At 47.0% G+C, this 17837-nt stretch overlaps 1 protein-coding gene across 1 annotated transcript in view; it reads left to right on the top strand.

The window, feature by feature from the left end:
* Positions 1-2095: 2095 nt before the first annotated feature.
* The window catches only part of AGBL3 (AGBL carboxypeptidase 3), a 687703-nt gene continuing 671961 nt past the window's right edge, over positions 2096-17837 (top strand). The window contains exon 1 of the mRNA XM_086953007.1: positions 2096-2218. The gene's annotated coding sequence lies outside the window, so the exon portion shown is untranslated. The remainder of the gene's footprint in view (positions 2219-17837) is intronic.

Below are 17837 nucleotides of genomic sequence, written 5' to 3'. Positions count from 1 at the left end.
CCTCTAAACAGTTGATATATTTCTACTGTTTAGAAACTTTTTTTTTCTTTTCCTTGGCCTGCCTGGTGCTGAGTGGGAAGGGGATGCATTTCCCGCGCCATTCGCCCTTCTCAAATCCTTTCCTTTTTCACCTCAACTTCCATTCCTTCGCCCTTCTTTGCCCAGTTGTCCTGTAAATTAAAAAACACTGCAGGTGGCGCGCTCACAGTTTACTGCTACTTCAACACATAGTTAGCTCTGAGGGCCTGAGGGTGGAGTATGGGGGGGGGGGGGGGTGAGGTGGGGAAGGGGGGGTGTCAGTGTTCGCGCTCTGCGCCAGACAGGTAAGAACCAATTGCTGGCTTTACAATTACTAAGACCATGTACATCACAAGATGTGTCTTCAACAGAGCAACAAACCGGACAAAACATTAAATCTTTAAATCTTTAGTTCATTTAATATTAGGCACATTGCTTAAATGGGGAAAAAAGAAATTGAGCAAACAATACAATTGGGGCCTTGGGGGAGAAGATGGCATCTCAAATAGAAACGGGGAAACCTTTCATTTCCTCCACCCCTCTTCTCACCTAAAGAGGCCTGCTTCCTGAAAGAAAGGCAAATATGTTAAATAGAAAACTAAACAGTGATCAGGACACAATGTATGGCTGCAATTAATGTCTTCTCAGTCTCTGTTGAGAGCATGAGCCAAAGCCTCGACTCTTTATTAAAAAAAAATTGAGAACATTTGATTGACTCTGAAAATCTTAAATGTACCAACCGAGATTACATTTATGAATCATTTATACGCTCAGTTCACCTAAATGTATCTGATATGGAATTCCATCACTAATATATACTCAGCTAGAAGTAGAATTATGGCATAAGAGCGAAAATCTTCTGAAAGCAATCTTCCTGTCCTTATTTTTTTCATTATAGCCTCAAATAATGCCTCAAACACCCGCCTTGATTTTCAGACATAGATATAAATGTGGTTTACACCGCAGCATGTACTTTTTCTAGTCATTTAAAAAACATTTATTATTTACAGGGCGTTGTTTAGACCTGAGCTTTGGCTGAAAAATACTTCAGTTCCCATTAAAGAGAAGGACCCGATAGCCCCCCCCCCAAATTTATTCTTAGCCCTCCCCGAAATTTGGCTCTAGTTGCGCCTCTGTGTGTGTGTGTGTGGGGGGGTGCAAATTTACCAAAAATCATGCAGGGTTATCTTGTTAAACACAGTGAGAAGCAGGACATGGAGGGAGGGGGGGAGCTTAATGGGCAGCGGAAAGAGAACTTAGACTTCAATATCCGAGTTGACACCTCTCTCTCTCTCTCTTGACATTGAAGGATAGTTGGTGACCGGACTGTGTTAGCCACCTTCTTTGTTTTCTCTCCCTCTCCTGTTTACCTATGTTTCATGTTGTATTTTTTATCTCTGTTTTGCATCCTTACCACCTTCTTACGATGTAATGCAATTTTCTTCTGTCTTTACTGTGTGTATGTAAAGCGCTCCGATACCCAGGGTCAAGCTAGCGCTATATAAAACTTTTTTTAAATAGATGAGGGCAAATTGTTGGAGTCACTTAAAACACATCATTTTTCAAACTAATCAACTTTCTGTTTTTAAGTCCTTCAATACCCGTGTGTTTGTGTCAAAGTGAGCATGTGAAAATTCCAGGTGAAATTCGACAAACACTTCATCAAAACCGACTGAAAGCACTTGTACCCAACTATTTACATCAGCATGTTTTTTAAGGGTGTGTAGCTCCCCAACACCCTTCCTGAAGCTACGTCCCCGCATAACGTGCAGGTCAGTGGTTCCAATCTGACTGAAATAGATAGTTCAGTGGGTTAAAATGACAGGAACGAGCTGGGAGAAGGCGGAGTTTACAAGGCCCGCAGGTTTGTCATCAGCGAGTCCCTACAGCATGTCACCCTGGGCTGTAATCTACATACTCATCTCTGCTTGTGTGTGTGAAGTAGCGGGGCCATGGAAACCAGCTCCGCCAGTCACTTACAAACACGGCCATCCGTGTCAAAGTCACGGCTCGCGGCCCTTGGGGGCAGGGTGGGAGGGGGAGGCGGCGGGGCAGGGTGGGAGGGGGAGGCGGCGGGCGCGAGGGCCGCCCGCGCGCACACCTGCAGGACAGGCACTCTTCCTGACTGTATCCTGTGGAAGGAGAGTGGCTGCCTGCCTTATGGGAGAGGAGCGGCAGTCTCAAAACCCTAAAGGACTGGGTGAGTGCCTGAGGTAACAACACGACGAGGGAGGGGATGATGTATGAGGCCACAGCCGTGGGAGTGAGTGAGACTCCACTTCCTGAGGTGTGGGATGAGACGATGTGTGAGACTCCATGGAAGCACGTAGGAATGAGCGAAACCGTTAAAAGGGGGGGGGGGGGGGGGCTGAGACAGTCTTTGGTGGAGGGGCATTATTTACCAGACCCCATGCGTTTTCAGGTCCCCTCGCTCATAATGCAAAATACATTTATAAACTGTCTGCAACTCAAGCCTCGTCATGGTCAAATGGGCAATGTTTGTCAGTGGTTTCAAAGGTTGTATTTAATTTTAAAGACGATTTAACTGTGAAATGTTTCCTGTAATCTACAGTGTTGAATTTGTTTGCAGGACATCTAGCTCCCTAAATAAATTAGAAAGCTAAGTGGATGGTTAACAGTTACACAGTATTTAAGATTTCTTTCCTTGCAGGTAAAGTGAAGGCAGCTATTATAGCCACACCAGTAGATGGCGACAGAGGGTGGCGCTGCTGTGCTTTCTCTTTCACTGGAGTTTGGTTTTATTTTACAAGCATGTGCCTTTGCTTTGTGGAGCCCCGCAAGACAGTCTTGACCAGGTCCCGCAAAAACCACTGATGTGGCTGAACTTTTGACTTTGCTGGAGTGAGACCCTCAACTGTTTGATACTCGTGATGCATGATGAGCCAGACTGCTGTGTAAGATGCTGCAAATATAAGAGCAGGCAAGTCTTCATTAGGCGAATGAGGGAAGGACTTTCACTCCACTGAGTTTAAATGATTACTTTTTTTTTTACCCCATACTGAGTTTTAGTCTAATTCTAAAGACTCCTACTTTGTACAGGGTTTCTGGATCAGATTACATAGTCCAGTGTGGAAGTTTATAACAATTATGTGTTGGGGTGGGGGGGGGGGGGGGGGGGGGGGGGGGGTTCTTCCAATTCAATTTAATTCAATTCAATTCAATTGATTTATATAGCGCGCTACATACCCAGAGGGTCTCAAGGCGCTTGAAGAAGGGTGGGGAATTACATGTCAAAAATCCAGGTTTTAAGTTGCTTTCTGAATGCTAGGTGGTTCTGAGTGAGGCGAAGGTGAATGGGAAGTGAGTTCCAGGTTTTAGCCGCCAGGTAGGAGAAGGATCTTCCTCCCATGATGGTTTTGTTGATGCGAGGTACAACAGTAAGGGCTTGGTTGGAAGAACGTAGCTGGCGGGAGGGGGTGTAGAAGGAGAGTCGTGTGTTGAGGCATTCGGGTCCAAGTTCGTAGAGTGCTTTGTGTGCGTGGGTTAGGAGGCGGAATGTTATCCTCTTATTGACGGGGAGCCAGTGGAGGTTTTTCAGGTGACCGGAAATGTGGTCTTTACGCGGGATGTCTAGTATGAGTCTGGCTGATGCGTTCTGGATGCGTTGGAGTTTTTTCTGAAGTTTTGCGGTGGTACCGGCGTATAGGGTGTTTCCGTAGTCCAGGCGGCTTGTAACCAGTGCGTGGGTGACCGTTTTCCTAGTTTCGGTGGGGATCCAGCGAAATGTTTTTTTGAGCATGCGAAGAATATTGAAGCAAGATGATGATACGGCGTTGACTTGTCTTGTCATCGAGAGTGAGGAGTCCAGAATGACGCCCAAGTTCTGTGCGTGGTCCGTCGGGATGGGTGCTTTTCCAAGGGCCTCAGGCCACCAAGAGTCGTCCCAGGCGGAGGGGGAGGTACCTAAGATAAGGACTTCTGTTTTGTCTGAATTCAGTTTCAGACGGCTGTGCTTCATCCACTCGGCTACTTCTTTCATTCCTTCATGTAGGTTGGTTTTGGCGGTGTTAGGGTCTTTGGTGAGTGAGAGGATCAGTTGAGTGTCGTCAGCGTAGGAGATGATGTTGAGGTTGTGTTGGCGTGCGATGGCCGCGAGGGGGCTCATGTATACGTTCAAGAGGGTGGGGCTGAGTGAAGATCCTTGTGGTACGCCGCAAATGACTTCAGTGGCTTCTGATTTGAATGGTGGGAGGCGGACTCTCTGAGTTCTACCGGCAAGGAACGAGGTGATCCATTCCTGTGCTTTTCCTTGGATTCCGATGTTTCTGAGGCGTTGTAACAGGGTGCTATGGCAGACTGTGTCGAAGGCTGCGGAGAGGTCGAGGAGGATGAGGGCGACTGTGTCTCCATTGTCCAGTAGAGTTCGAATGTCGTCTGTTGCTGCGATGAGTGCGGTCTCAGTGCTGTGTTTGGCTCGGAAGCCGGACTGTGAGGAGTCGAGGGATTTGTTGGTTTCGAGGAAGGCGGCAAGCTGGTTGTTGACAGCTTTCTCGATGACTTTGGCCGGGAATGGAAGGAGCGAGATGGGGCGGTAGTTTTTGAGTTCGGTGGGGTCAGCTGTGGGTTTTTTCAGAAGGGCGCTGAGTTCGGCATGTTTCCAGCTTTCCGGGAAGGTGGCGGAGTTGAGGGAGCAGTTGATGACGTCTCGGAGGTGTGGTGCTATGATGGAGTCTGCTTTGTTGAAGATGTGGTGAGGGCATGGGTCTGTGGGGGATCCTGAGTGGATGGAGTTCATCAGGCGGATGGTGTCCTCAGTGGAGATTGGGTTCCAGTCATTAAGGATGTTCAAGGGGGGTGAAGGTACGGCAGAAGGTTGGGTGGGTTGGTCTTCGGGTTGGTTGTCAAAGCTGTTGTGGATGTCTGCGATTTTGTCGTGGAAGAACGAAGCTAGGGAGTCGCAAAGGGTTTGCGAGGGAGTGATGTCGTTGGAATTGGCGGTAGGGTTGGTAAACTCTTTGACGATGTTGAATAATTCCTTGCTGTTGTGGGCGTTGTTGTCTAGTCTGTCTTTGAATGCGGCTTTCTTGGCAGTCCGGATCAGTTGGTGGTGTATGCGGGTGGCCTTTTTGAAGGCGTCTCTGGTGCTGGTGTTAGGGTCTTTTTTCCAGGCCTTCTCGAGGGAGCGACAGAATTTCTTGGATTTCTTGAGATCATCGTTGAACTAGGGGGCGTTTTTGCTGCCTAGTTTGATTTGGCGTTTTTTCAGAGGTGCTAGGTTGTCGGCGCTGTTGGTTAGCCATTGAGTGAGGTTAATGGCTGCTTGGTTGGGGTTCGAAGAGTGGGCAGGGGGCTTTTGGAGAAGCGATGAGGAGATCTGGTCGATGGTGATTTTGTTCCAGTTTCTTCGCAGAGTAGGTTGAGGATGGTTGTGGGTAGTTGTCTTTTTGTAGACAAAGTGAACGCAGCTGTGGTCCGTCCAATGGAGAACTGTGGTGTGACTGAAGGAGATATGTTTGCTGGAGGTGAAGATAGGGTCGAGTGTGTGACCTGCGCAGTGAGTGGGGGTATTAACAAGTTGTTTGAGTCCGAGGTTGGTGAGATTGTCCAGGAGGGTGGTGGTGTTGCTGTCGTTGCTCTTTTCCAGGTGAAAATTGAGGTCTCCCAATAGAATGTAGTCCTCGGAGGGGAGGGCGTGTGGGGTGATAAAGTCAGTGATGTCTTCACTGAATTGTGCACGGGGTCCTGGTGGCCTGTAGAGTAGGGTGCCTCTGAGTGTGGTCTTGGGGTCGGTGTGGATCTGGAAGTGAAGGTGTTCGGCGCTAGCGAGGTTGACGTCTGAGCTGGTTGAGATGCGGATGGAGTTCTTATGGACGATAGCGATGCCTCCTCCTGTTTGGATGGTGCGGTCCTTACGGATGATCTTGTAGCCTTCCGGGATGGCAATGGTGATGTCTGGGGCTGAGGAGGCATTCATCCATGTTTCTGTTAGGAAGGCGACGTCCGGAGAGATGGTGTATAGTAGATTCCAAAGGTCGATGGCGTGTCTGTGGATCGAGCGGGTGTTGAGCAGGATGCATTTTAGGTGGTTTGTGTTAGCTCTCTGTTTGGTGTTAGTGGATGAGGAGTTGGTCTTTGTGGCGTCATACTTGCAGGAGTTGCATGAGAAGGGTCCATGGGTGTTGCCAGGTGCGGCTTGGACGCAGTTGGGGATGCGGCCGGGGTTAAGTGCTAAGAGGGTAGAGGCGTCGTATGTAATGCGGGTGGGGTGGGTGGGACGGGGGCCAGGGGGTCTGGCGCTGGGCGCGGTCCAGGTGCGGACGGGCGTAGACGGGCTTACCTTTGGCGCACCTTTGGCGCGCATGGGGCACGTCCGCTGCGCGTGAACGCTGCGCGAACAGACAACTGTCATATGTGGATAATAATAATAATGCGATTTATTGAGCGCGAACAGCTACCTCACAAGGAGGTGTCCCGGCGCCGGATGGAGAAGGGGGAGGGGCGAGGGGTGGTCAGCTGGGAGGCGGGAGCTGGGCGGGGAACTGGTCGGGGAAGGCACAGGAAGCAAACAACAACAACAGCAATAACAAAATGGCCTCAGCCAAGATCTAACCGGATTGGGGCACAGAAATCGAATAGCGCGATCTTGATGATAAAGGCACCGGTGAGATCAGGCAGACAACAATAACAACAGCGCAACAATATTCACAATGCCAAGTGATTAATAGCAGCGTAGTTAGGCAGGCGGAGCGCTATGGCAGACTAATGCACAACGAGGTTCCTGCCTTTCAGGCAGTTCAGTTCACACTTCTGTGGGTACTTGCGGAAGAGCGAGGTGGGGATGCAGAGGCACTTCAGCAGGCAGGCGGAGCGGGGAGCAGCGTCTGGAGCGACCGTGTCTGTTGAGAACAGGACGGTCACAGCGCTGTAGCGGTCGAGCGGGGCAAATGGTGTCAGTGGGAGGGGTGGTCAGCTGGGAGGCAGGAGCTGGGCGGGGAACTGGTCGGGGAAGGCACAGGAAGCAAACAACAACAACAGCAATAACAAAATGGCCTCAGCCAAGATCTAACCGGATTGGGGCACAGAAATCGAATAGCGTGATCTTGATGATAAAGGCACCGGTGAGAGAGATCAGGCAGACAACAATAACAACAGCGCAACAATATTCAAAATGCCAAGTGATTAATAGCAGCGTAGTTAGGCAGGCGGAGCGCTATGGCAGACTAATGCACAACGAGGTTCCTGCCTTTCAGGCAGTTCAGTTTACACTTCTGTGGGTACTTGCGGAAGAGCGAGGTGGGGATGCAGAGGCACTTCAGCAGGCAGGCGGAGCGGGGAACAGCGTCTGGAGCGACCATGTCTGTTGAGAACAGGACGGTCAGTTTTTTCAGAGCAGTCCACGTTCAAATAATCCAGGTTATAGCACACCCTCCAGTGATACCTTGGACAGTTCACTTCTTTCTGACAGATTGTTAAAGAACAGAAATTTAGCTGATCTATATGCATCCTCTTCTAAGGAAGCATGTAAAACTACAACCAACCTAAAAAAAGAAGGCAAGAGGGAATGGGGTGGGGATGAGGGTAAGGAAGAGATAGACATAACCTCAGAGTTACTTGTCTCCACTTGAACTCATGGCACTGCTCATGTACTATGGCAGGCACGTGGTGGAAGATGGGTTTGTAACACTTGTCTGTTAGATGGGGAATCTCTAAGACCAGTAGAAGGTATGGCAATGTGTGAGATTCCGCTTGTGAGTACCGCACGCACTGCTGCCAGTGACCAAGAGGCAAAATATATGTACTATGCCCGGGATATGAGGTGGAAGCCAACCACCTGTCACGTCTATGGATCTCACAGAGTACAGGGGGACACCGGTATGGGGTTTGTGCTTTCTTTATTATGGACTCTGCATACAGCTGGTCACACATGCAACCTCTTCTTCCTCTCTCCCCAGACTGCCCCTCCCCACACCCTTGACCGGATGTGGTGTCCGGTTCCCTGCTGCCCCTACTGTCTATCCCAGAGTCCTAGTGCCCTTCCCCAGGTCACTACATCTCCCCCCTTTGTCACAAAGAACTGCATGTGTAAATGCAAGTCTGCCTCAGCACATGCCGGTATGCTTTCAACCATTACATTTCCTCTATTAGTCTTTCAGGCCGTCTGCATGCTCTTCTTGGTCCAGCCTCCATCTGTTGTTCTTCTGCTGGTCCCTCACTATTGCGTGTGTCCTGTCTATTATGTTCTGACCCTTCTCGTTCCTCTGTTTCCTCATCTTGGTCTTCTTCCATCATCTCCTTCAGTCCTTTGAAGTGTGAGCTGTTCCTTATTATCCTCTGGTGTTCTGACTCTGCCGTGATCAATGGGCCCTTCACTTTTGTTACTGTTAACGGGTCTTTGGAGAAAATGCTGTCTGATTTGATTTGTTGCCGTTGACGCACTACCACTGTGTCCCCTTCCTGTAGGTGTGACTAGATGGTGTGTCTCCTGGCGTCTGCGTACTTAATAATCTTTTCTTTCGCCTCTCTGTCTTTTGCTGCAATGCTGCTGTCTTCTGGTGCCCTGACCGCTTCTACTTGCAGTAGTATCGTCCTACTTGTTCTTCCCAGTACTAGCTCCGCCGGGCATCTACCTGTGGAGCCATGGGGCGTGTTTCTGTAGTCCTGTAGCATCTGACACAGGGCTTGACCAAGTGATATCTGCGCCACCTTTGCTCTTTGAACAACCTTTTTAATGTTCCCCATGAACCTCTCCACCATTCCATTTGCTTGAGGCCACAGGGGAGTTATCTTCCTGTGATTTAGCCCTAGGTAGGCCATGAACATGCGGAATTCTTCTCCTGAGAATGGAGGCCCATTGTCTGTTTTTAATGTTTCTGGTGAGCCCCATGCTGCAAATATGTCATCCAGTATTGGTAAGGTTGCTGCTGCTGATGTTGAAGATGCACTATATGAAATCGTGAATACTCATCAATGACCACCAACAGATAATTGCCTGTGTCCAGTGGCCTGAAGAAATCAGCTGCTAATGTTGTCCAAACTGCTCTTGGAAGTTCAGACATTTGCAGTGGTTCCTGCTTGGCTGGTGATCCTGTCACTTGACAGAGGTGGAATGTCGCAAAGGTGTTTTCCACCATGCGGTTTAGGCCAGGGAGCCATACCTTCTCTCTTAGCAGTTTCTTCATTGCTACTATCCATTGGTGTGACTCATGAGCCAAATTTACCAGTTGCCGCATGTATAAGCATGAGTGAACTTGGCATCACTATCCTTGTCCCACGCATCATTATTCCTGTGTCTGTCTCCGACAGTTCTTCATTTATCTTCTTTAGAGCCAGCAATTCTTCCTTGCACACTCCTTCTTTCCATGTGCAGTTATTGTTGACGTGTCTTCATCTCTGCCGTCTCATTGTCTCGATGACCATTTGCAGCGTTGCATCTTCCTTAGTCTCCCTTGCTAGCTCCGCTAGTGTTATCGAAGCCAGGGTGTTTTGCTTTAGTATGAAAATAAGGTACTCTTCTGCCATCTATGTCGTCCCTTGAGCCCGTGGCAGCGGGTGCCTCAACATGTAGTCTGCCAGGTTGTGTTCTTTCCCTGGCTTGTGCACAATCATGAAGTCATAGTCTATCAGCCTTATGCCCCAGCGCTCAATCCTGGGTGGCATTTTGGCTGACGGGCTGCCATAGACCGTTACCTGTGCCTGGTGGTCTGTTATAATGGTGAACGACTTCCCATAGATGAACATGTGATAGTGTTCACACGCCCACACCACTGCTAGGCTTTCTTTTTCTGGTTGCGAGTATGCCTTCTCAATGTCTGTTAAACTTTTGCTTGCATACGCCACCATTTTCCTGGGTGAGTCTCTCCCTGTTAGATGCTGCGCTAGTATTGCCCTTAGTCCTAACGGACTGGCATCGACAGTCAGTTCAGTGCAGAGTTACGGGTCAAAGTAAGCAAGATGTTTCACAGTCATTACTGCTTGCCTGATTTCCTCGAAGGCCTTGTTGCATTCCTGAGACCAAATGAACTTCTGTCCCTTTTTAGTCAGCTCTCTTAGCGGTGTGCTCACCGTGGCGAAGTCTTATATATATCGAGCACAGTAGCTGGCAAGTTCTAGAAACGATCTCACTTCTCCGACGTCCGTCGGCGGAATTGCGTTCTTCAGCTTTTCTACTTTGCTGGTGTCTGGCCTCATCCCTTGCTTGGAGAATATGTGTCCAAAGAAGACCAATTCCCCTCTCCCCAGCTCGCATTTGTCTCCATTCGATGTTAGGCCCGCTTGCTCCAGTTGTGTGCACACTTGGCACAAAGCTGTGTCATGTTCTTTGTCTGTTTTTCCAAATACCAGGATGTCATCACTATAGTTTAGGCTGTTCTGTACTGGCCTAATCCCCTGCCTTATCGTCTCCTGGAATATCTCCGCTGCCAATGAAATTCCGAAGCTCAGTCTCTTGTATCTAAACAGACCTAGTTATGTGGAGAATGTCGTGATGTACCAGGACTGGAGATCTAGTTCTAATTGATGGTACCCTTTGCACAAGCCCAGCTTCCAGAATCGGCAGGCCCTAGTGAAACAGCTGATCATGTCATTTAGGTGTGGCCCAGGGTGACATTCCCTTGCGATTGCTGTGTTTGGGATCCTCATATCTACACATATGCAGATCTTTGAGGTGTTCTTCTTCGGAACTGCTACAATTGGAGACATCCAGGGCGTTGGCCCTTCAGCTGGTTCCATTATGTCTTGCGCCAGTAAGCTGGTTATTTCTTCTTCCACTTGCGGTTGTAAGTGGATCTGTACTCGTCTATGATGTTGGGCCACCGGCTTAATTGCTTCATTGATGTGAAATGTTATCTGTTTACCCTTCAGTTTACCTAGACTCTTTAGTATGGCTGGGTATTCTTGTAGGATGTTCTCCATTTCTGACATGTGGTACGTAATTGCTAGTAGCCCCATCTCCTGCGCCATCACATTGCTTAGCAGGCACAGTGCTGGGATGTCGCCTTTGAGCACATGTATTTCTTCTTGGTAGGACTTGCCTTTGTATGTAAACGTTTCAGTGAATTTTCCTATGTTTTCTACTGGGTTTTTAGTGCCCCACGTGAATATATCCATGGTCGACTGTGATAGCTTTGGTTTCACTTTCATTTTCTTGTATTCTGGCATGCACATGATGTTGCATGTTGCTCCACTGTCGAGCACAAACCTAGCTTGGTGGTTCCCCACGTCAATGTCCACGGTGGCAGTTTTCTTTATTTGCTGCTTCTCCACGAGATGACTGTGCTCTGTTCTTTTATCTTCTTTGGGCACGTCTGACATCAGATATAGTCTATCCTCCCTCACAGGTGCTTCTGTCTCTTCTGCTTCATCAGAGGAGCTACGATTGGCCTTTTCCATGTATCGTGCATACCTGTTGCTGGTCATCCGTGGTCTCATTGTTCTGCCTCTCTCACTTCTGAATGGTCTGGTCATGCATGTGCTTGAGAAGTGATTATCCCTGTTGCACTTTCTGCACTTCTGGCCCATTGCTGGGCAGGCACCGACGTGTAGGAATTCGAGGCCACATTGGTAGGCATGTCTGTTCGCTCTTTGGTGGCCTGCGCCTGGAATTGTTTTTTTAAAAATTCCCAGTGACGTGATGTGCTACTGCCACTCTCTTCTCTTTTCCCATCTCCATCTGCTTGGCATGCACTGTGGCCCGTGCTTCCATGCGAGCCATCGTTAGTATCTTTTCCAGCGTTGTTGGTTCCTTTAGAATGCGTGCTCGGAACTCCACTGATTGAAACCCTTCGATAATACGCAATTGCACACTTGGCACAAAGCTGTGTCATGTTCTTTGTCTGTTTTTCCAAATACCAGGATGTCATCACTATAGTTTAGGCTGTTCTGTACTGGCCTAAACCCCTGCCTTATTGTCTCCTGGAATATCTCCGCTGCCAATGAAATTCCGAAGCTCAGTCTCTTGTATCTAAACAGACCTAGTTGTGTGGAGAATGTCGTGATGTACCAGGACTGGAGATCTAGTTCTAATTGATGGTACCCTTTGCACAAGCCCAGCTTCCAGAATCGGCAGGCCCTAGTGAAACAGCTGATCATGTCGTTTAAGTGTGGCCCAGGGTGACATTCCCTTGCGATTGCTGTGTTTGGGATCCTCATATCTACACATATGCAGATCTTTGAGGTGTTCTTCTTCGGAACTGCTACAATTGGAGACATCCAGGGCGTTGGCCCTTCAGCTGGTTCCATTATGTCTTGCACCAGTAAGCTGGTTATTTCTTCTTCCACTTGCGGTTGTAAGTGGATCTGTACTCGTCTATGATGTTGGGCCACCGGCTTAATTGCTTCATTGATGTGAAATGTTATCTGTTTACCCTTCAGTTTACCTAGACTCTTTAGTATGGCTGGGTATTCTTGTAGGATGTTCTCCATTTCTGACATGTGGTACGTAATTGCTAGTAGCCCCATCACCTGCGCCATCACATTGCTTAGCAGGCACAGTGCTGGGATGTCGCCTTTGAGCACACGTATTTCTTCTTGGTAGGACTTGCCTTTATATGTAAACGTTTCAGTGAATTTTCCTATGTTTTCTACTGGGTTTTTAGTGCCCCACGTGAATATATCCATGGTCGACTGTGATAGCTTTGGTTTCACTTTCATTTTCTTGTATTCTGGCATGCACATGATGTTGCATGTTGCTCCACTGTCAAGCACAAACCTAGCTTGGTGGTTCCCCACGTCAATGTCCACGGTGGCAGTTTTCTTTATTTGCTGCTTCTTCACGAGATGACTGTGCTCTGTTCTTTTATCTTCTTTGGGCACGTCTGACATCAGATATAGTCTAGCCTCCGTCACAGGTGCTTCTGTCTCTTCTGCTTCATCAGAGGAGCTACGATTGGCCTTTTCCATGTATCGTGCATACCTGTTGCTGGTCATCCGTGGTCTCATTGTTCTGCCTCTCTCACTTCTGAATGGTCTGGTCATGCATGTGCTTGAGAAGTGATTATCCCTGTTGCACTTTCTGCACTTCTGGCCCATTGCTGGGCAGACACCGACGTGTAGGAATTCGAGGCCACATTGGTAGGCATGTTTGTTCGCTCTTTGGTGGCCTGCACCTGGAATTGTTTTTTTTTAAATTCCCAGTGACGTGATGTGCTACTGCCACTCTCTTCTCTTTTCCCATCTCCATCTGCTTGGCATGCACTGTGGCCCGTGCTTCCATGCGAGCCATCGTTAGTATCTTTTCCAGCGTTGTTGGTTCCTTTAGAATGCGTGCTCGGAACTCCACTGATTGAAACCCTTTGATAATACGCAATCTTATTGCTTGCTCATTGTCAAATTGGTCAAACTCGCAGTATGCAACCAGTTTTCTCAGTCTCGTTGCAAAGTCATTTCGACTCTCTTCTCCTTGTTGGCAGGCAGTATTGAATGTGTACCTCTCAAAATCAACGTTTCGCTGAGGGTCAAATTTTTCGTGAGACACTGTATCACTCCTTTGTAATCCGCTGATTGATCCGAAGGGAACATTAAAAGCAGATCTTCTATTTCATCCCCTGCAAGATTCAAAAGCAGGTGCACTTGTTTGCTCTCCTGGACATCCGTGGCGCTCATGTAGCGCTCAAATTTTCTGATCCTTCTTTCCCACCTGATGCCTGCTTGCGGCTCTGATAGGCTAAATAGTAGGGGCCTGCGGAATACTGCTTGTGTGCTCTGCTTTTCATAGTTGTCGCTTATTTTCTTTTTATTTTCTTTCAATTATTTGTTTGTCCCTTTGTTTCCACTGTTTTTCCCTTTATTTCCACTGTTTCTTTCTTCTTTTTTGTCTTTTCCACTTTATTTTCTTGTTTCATATCTATTCCACTGTTTTTCCTTTTATTTCCACTATTTCTTTCTTCTTTTTATGTCTTTTTAACTTTATTTCCTTGTTTCCTATCTATTTAAATGGCTGCCTGACTTCAAAATGGCCGCCGTGCTGTTCTCAGCTCCTATTACCTTAGTTGCCTGACTTAAAGATGGCCGCCGTAGTCTTGTGAGGTTTCTGTCCCTCGAGCTTTGCCTAACCTCCTAAAATGGCCACCACTTGTTCCTGTCTCCTGATTGGTCCAATCTGCCTGTTTCTAAGATGGCCGCTCTACTCACTTGATAGTTCCTTTGAACTTTGCACGTCTCTCTGCCATTTGGGCTGTTGGCACGATCTCTTGCAGGCACTTATTTGCGCTTGTCCTTGTCTGGCGCTCTCTTTGTTTTTTTCTATTTTTCGGCACTTTACTTTGCTGCTGCTCTCTTTGGCCTCAGTTTCTTACCGCTTTCTCTGGCGGTCGGATGTCTTCCCGTGTCTCTGTGTCTTGGATCAGGGTGGGCTCCTGGCTCCGTTTCTTTCCTTCTGCGCCACCCCACTAGTGGTCCACTTCTTTCTTTTGGGCAGCTCAGCGGACCAGGGTGGGCTCCTGGCTCCGTCGTTCAGCCTCTCCTGCACACGTCGGTCTCATCACTCAGCAGTGATCGCCAGATGAGGATCCCGCCTCGTCGCCAGTTGTCACGTCTATGGATCTCACAGAGTACAGGGGGACACAGGTATGGTGTTTGCGCTTTCTTTATTATGGACACTGTATACAGCTGGTCATGTATGCATCCTCTTCTTCCTCTCTCCCCAGACTGCCCATCCCCACACCCTTGACCGGATGTGGTGTCTGGTTCCCTGCTGCCCCAACTGTCAATCCCAGGGTCCTAGTGCCCTTCTCTAGGTCACTACACCACCTTTAATATTTTGGCAGAAATGTGGGCAATAAGTAGAATTCTAAATAATCCTAGATAGCCAGGATATGTGAAATGTGTGAGGTTTAATTTAAAACAGGGATATCCAGTGTAGGTATAGGCAGGACAGATTCATGCCATTTATTTTACCATTCCTACATAAGAAATTGCCATATAATTAATCTAAATATAACTCAGTTATGTAGCTGGTAGTCATTCTGCAAATGTGGTATAGATCTGACCCACGTGGACTTATGCTGGGCATTGTTATGAATCAGAACCTATTGAAGTGTGAGAGATCAGCGAATTCAGACGGTGTGGTACTCCCATAGTTAAAGGATCAATAGTGGTGTAGCAAGGTCAACTGGTACTCGGTGCAGAAAATGTCTTGCCCTATCATTACGAAATGAGACATTCGTGCTTCATTTTGTATCGACTGGAACAGAGAAGTCTGTACTCAGAGTAACAACATTGTCAGTGAGTAATCTATGCATTGCGCTGAATAAGGGTTGTAATGTAGGGAAGGTAAACTTTAATTTAAATAAAAACTTTGAAATAGGTTAGGTCCAATTCAACTTGCATGTCATGCCTCCATTTAGACTCCATTTCAGTATCTGATCTAAGGATGGAGGTGCTGCAATAGGCTAAAGACTTTCAGCCTGATTCATCATTCTCCCGTTTTGCGAGCCCCTAATAGCGATTCATAGCGAATCGCTATTAAGGACTCGCAAAACGGCATTCATGTAGAAATTGCATAAAGAAATGCGATTCCTACATATTCCTTATTTGCGATTAGCAAATTGCTAATCGCAAATAAGGAATAACTCGCCATTCATTCCTATGGGCCAAAAGGCCCATAGGAATGAATGGGGAGTATTCCTTATTTGCGATTAGCAATTTGCTAATCGCAAATATGATAGCGATTTGAAGGGTGCCAGGGGTGTCCAAAGGACACCCTGTAGCACCCCTCAAATGAAATTTTACACAGGTGCAGCACACACACATGTCCAAAGGACATGTGTGTGTGTAACATGCAACTCAGAAAAATGCATTTAAATGCATTTTTCTGATTTTTCGCAATTTACCACGAGGTCTGACCTCGCGGTAAATTGCGGCCAGAAATTGCGAATTCGCAAAAAAAAATTGGATGATGAATTGCATTTAAGGAATCTCAAATAGAGAGTCCTTCAATGTAATTCCTCGCAAAATTGCGAGATCGCAATTAGCGATTTTTGCATTTGGGATGATGAATCCCAAATGCAAAAATCGCACTCGCAAAGGGCCAGATTCTCAGAATCTGGCCCTTTGCGAGCCGATTTCGGCTTCATGAATAAGGCTGTTTGAGCTTTTGAATTTTGTAAGATGCGCATGGGTTGCCTCTCATTAAGGATTTGTGACTTTGTATAAGCCAAGGTGCCGTGACAGCATCATCATAGTTGATTTTAACTGGTAAAGTTGTGAATGGTTTAGGATCAGTGGTCGAAGAAAGAAAAACAGTTCCCCCTTTGTGAAAGGACAACAGTCCCTGACGGATAATTCCAAGGGTTAACATGTTTCCACTGTAGCGTAAGGCAGGAAGTTTCCTGTGCTTTGAAACCGAGAGATATGGCTGCCAGCTTAAAAAGCCTTCCTGCCAGGATTCCTGCTTGGCTGAAAGAAATGTAAATATTCAGAACTAGTTAATCTGCAAATGTAAACGGTGCTTGGAAGCCAGTATAGGCTTTAATTGATGGATTTACATGAAACTTCCTGGTGACACAGATTTATTCTTTTTAAGTGGAATTGCAATGGAGTTACCAGCCGAGCTGTGAAGTGTGTGCTTTTACAGGACAGTTACAAAAAATAATTGCATTATGTGCAATCTGGGTATTACTAAAATCTATATTTTGAACGACTTTTTTTTTAATCTTAAACCTTTTTTCACCTTTTGTAGCCTATCTTATACTGTGTGCAATGCAAGTTTAAAATAATGACTTACATATTCACAGTACTTTCTGCCACATGCTAGGACCTCATAGCTCTAAATGTACACAAGCCGCGATTCTCCACTCCACCAACAATTATTCAATTCTTTATCCCTCTGGTTACAGACACAGACCTCTGCAGTTCATTAACTAACAGATGTTTTTATAATGTACAATAAATAAATCCGGTATTTGTTAAACACAAACTAATCACCCCTAAGGGTCTCAAGGCGCTGTGCCATCAGGGAGATTACGTGAGCTATTGCCCTGAGTCACATGGTGCAGAGCTGCCACGGGGATCGTACCATAAATCCTGCGCTCCAGAGTCTGCCGCACTGGCCGCTGCGCCACACCTCTCCCATACTAGTGTATTTCCCACGATTAATTTAACTTACATTTTTTTTCTCATTTCCAACTGTTCCTTAATTTATAGGTAGTTACCTGAAGGTGTAAGACAGAAAAAGTTATAGAATATTTTCTTTTTTTAAGGCACACCTTTGACCCTGCCCCTATGCCCACTCGCCTTACCTACTTTGTGCACATCAGAGTTCCCATACTTGTTTATGATGCACTTCGACCACTGTTTAGAATAATGTGCTAATTTAAGCTTATATTGCTTTGCTATTTTTTTACGTGATTAAATAAAACAGGCCGATATAAGCCAATGCCAAGAAAGAATGTGTGGTGCCCTGAAGTGACCTCTGGGGTGAGGTATGAAGAAGGCGCAGGGCGCAGTCAAGTACAAATGAAACCGAAGCCTGCCAGGAGCAGGAGATGCTTTTAGCTCAGTTGCAGTACCCAGCACTTTCACTCACACATGAACACATTCCACAGAGAATAGAGCTACACCCACAAAGGGAGAAACATGCAAAGATACCCCTCACTGATGTGGCCTGTGTCGGTATTTAAGGCTGCCCATACCGACTGAGAGCACAGATAAACATTGGTTGTCTAAACACCTCAATGATCTCATCTTTTTTGTGAAACCAGCTGCGTTATTTTGGTAAAGACAAAGGAAGAGCAGAAGTGACATCATGCCATGAGTTCAATCAAATAACATACCAGGAAACCGCATCATTTGCCCTTTGCTCCTGTGGAAAGCTTTTTTTAAATTGGAAATTCAATGTTGTACCATTTTGATAAAAGGCACAA

The sequence above is a fragment of the Lissotriton vulgaris genome, chromosome 1_2 (genome assembly GCF_964263255.1).
Source record: "Lissotriton vulgaris chromosome 1_2, aLisVul1.2, whole genome shotgun sequence".
Lineage (NCBI taxonomy): Eukaryota > Metazoa > Chordata > Amphibia > Caudata > Salamandridae > Lissotriton > Lissotriton vulgaris.
Note: the sequence above shows the minus strand (reverse complement) of the source record. Positions and strands in the feature narration are given on the sequence as shown.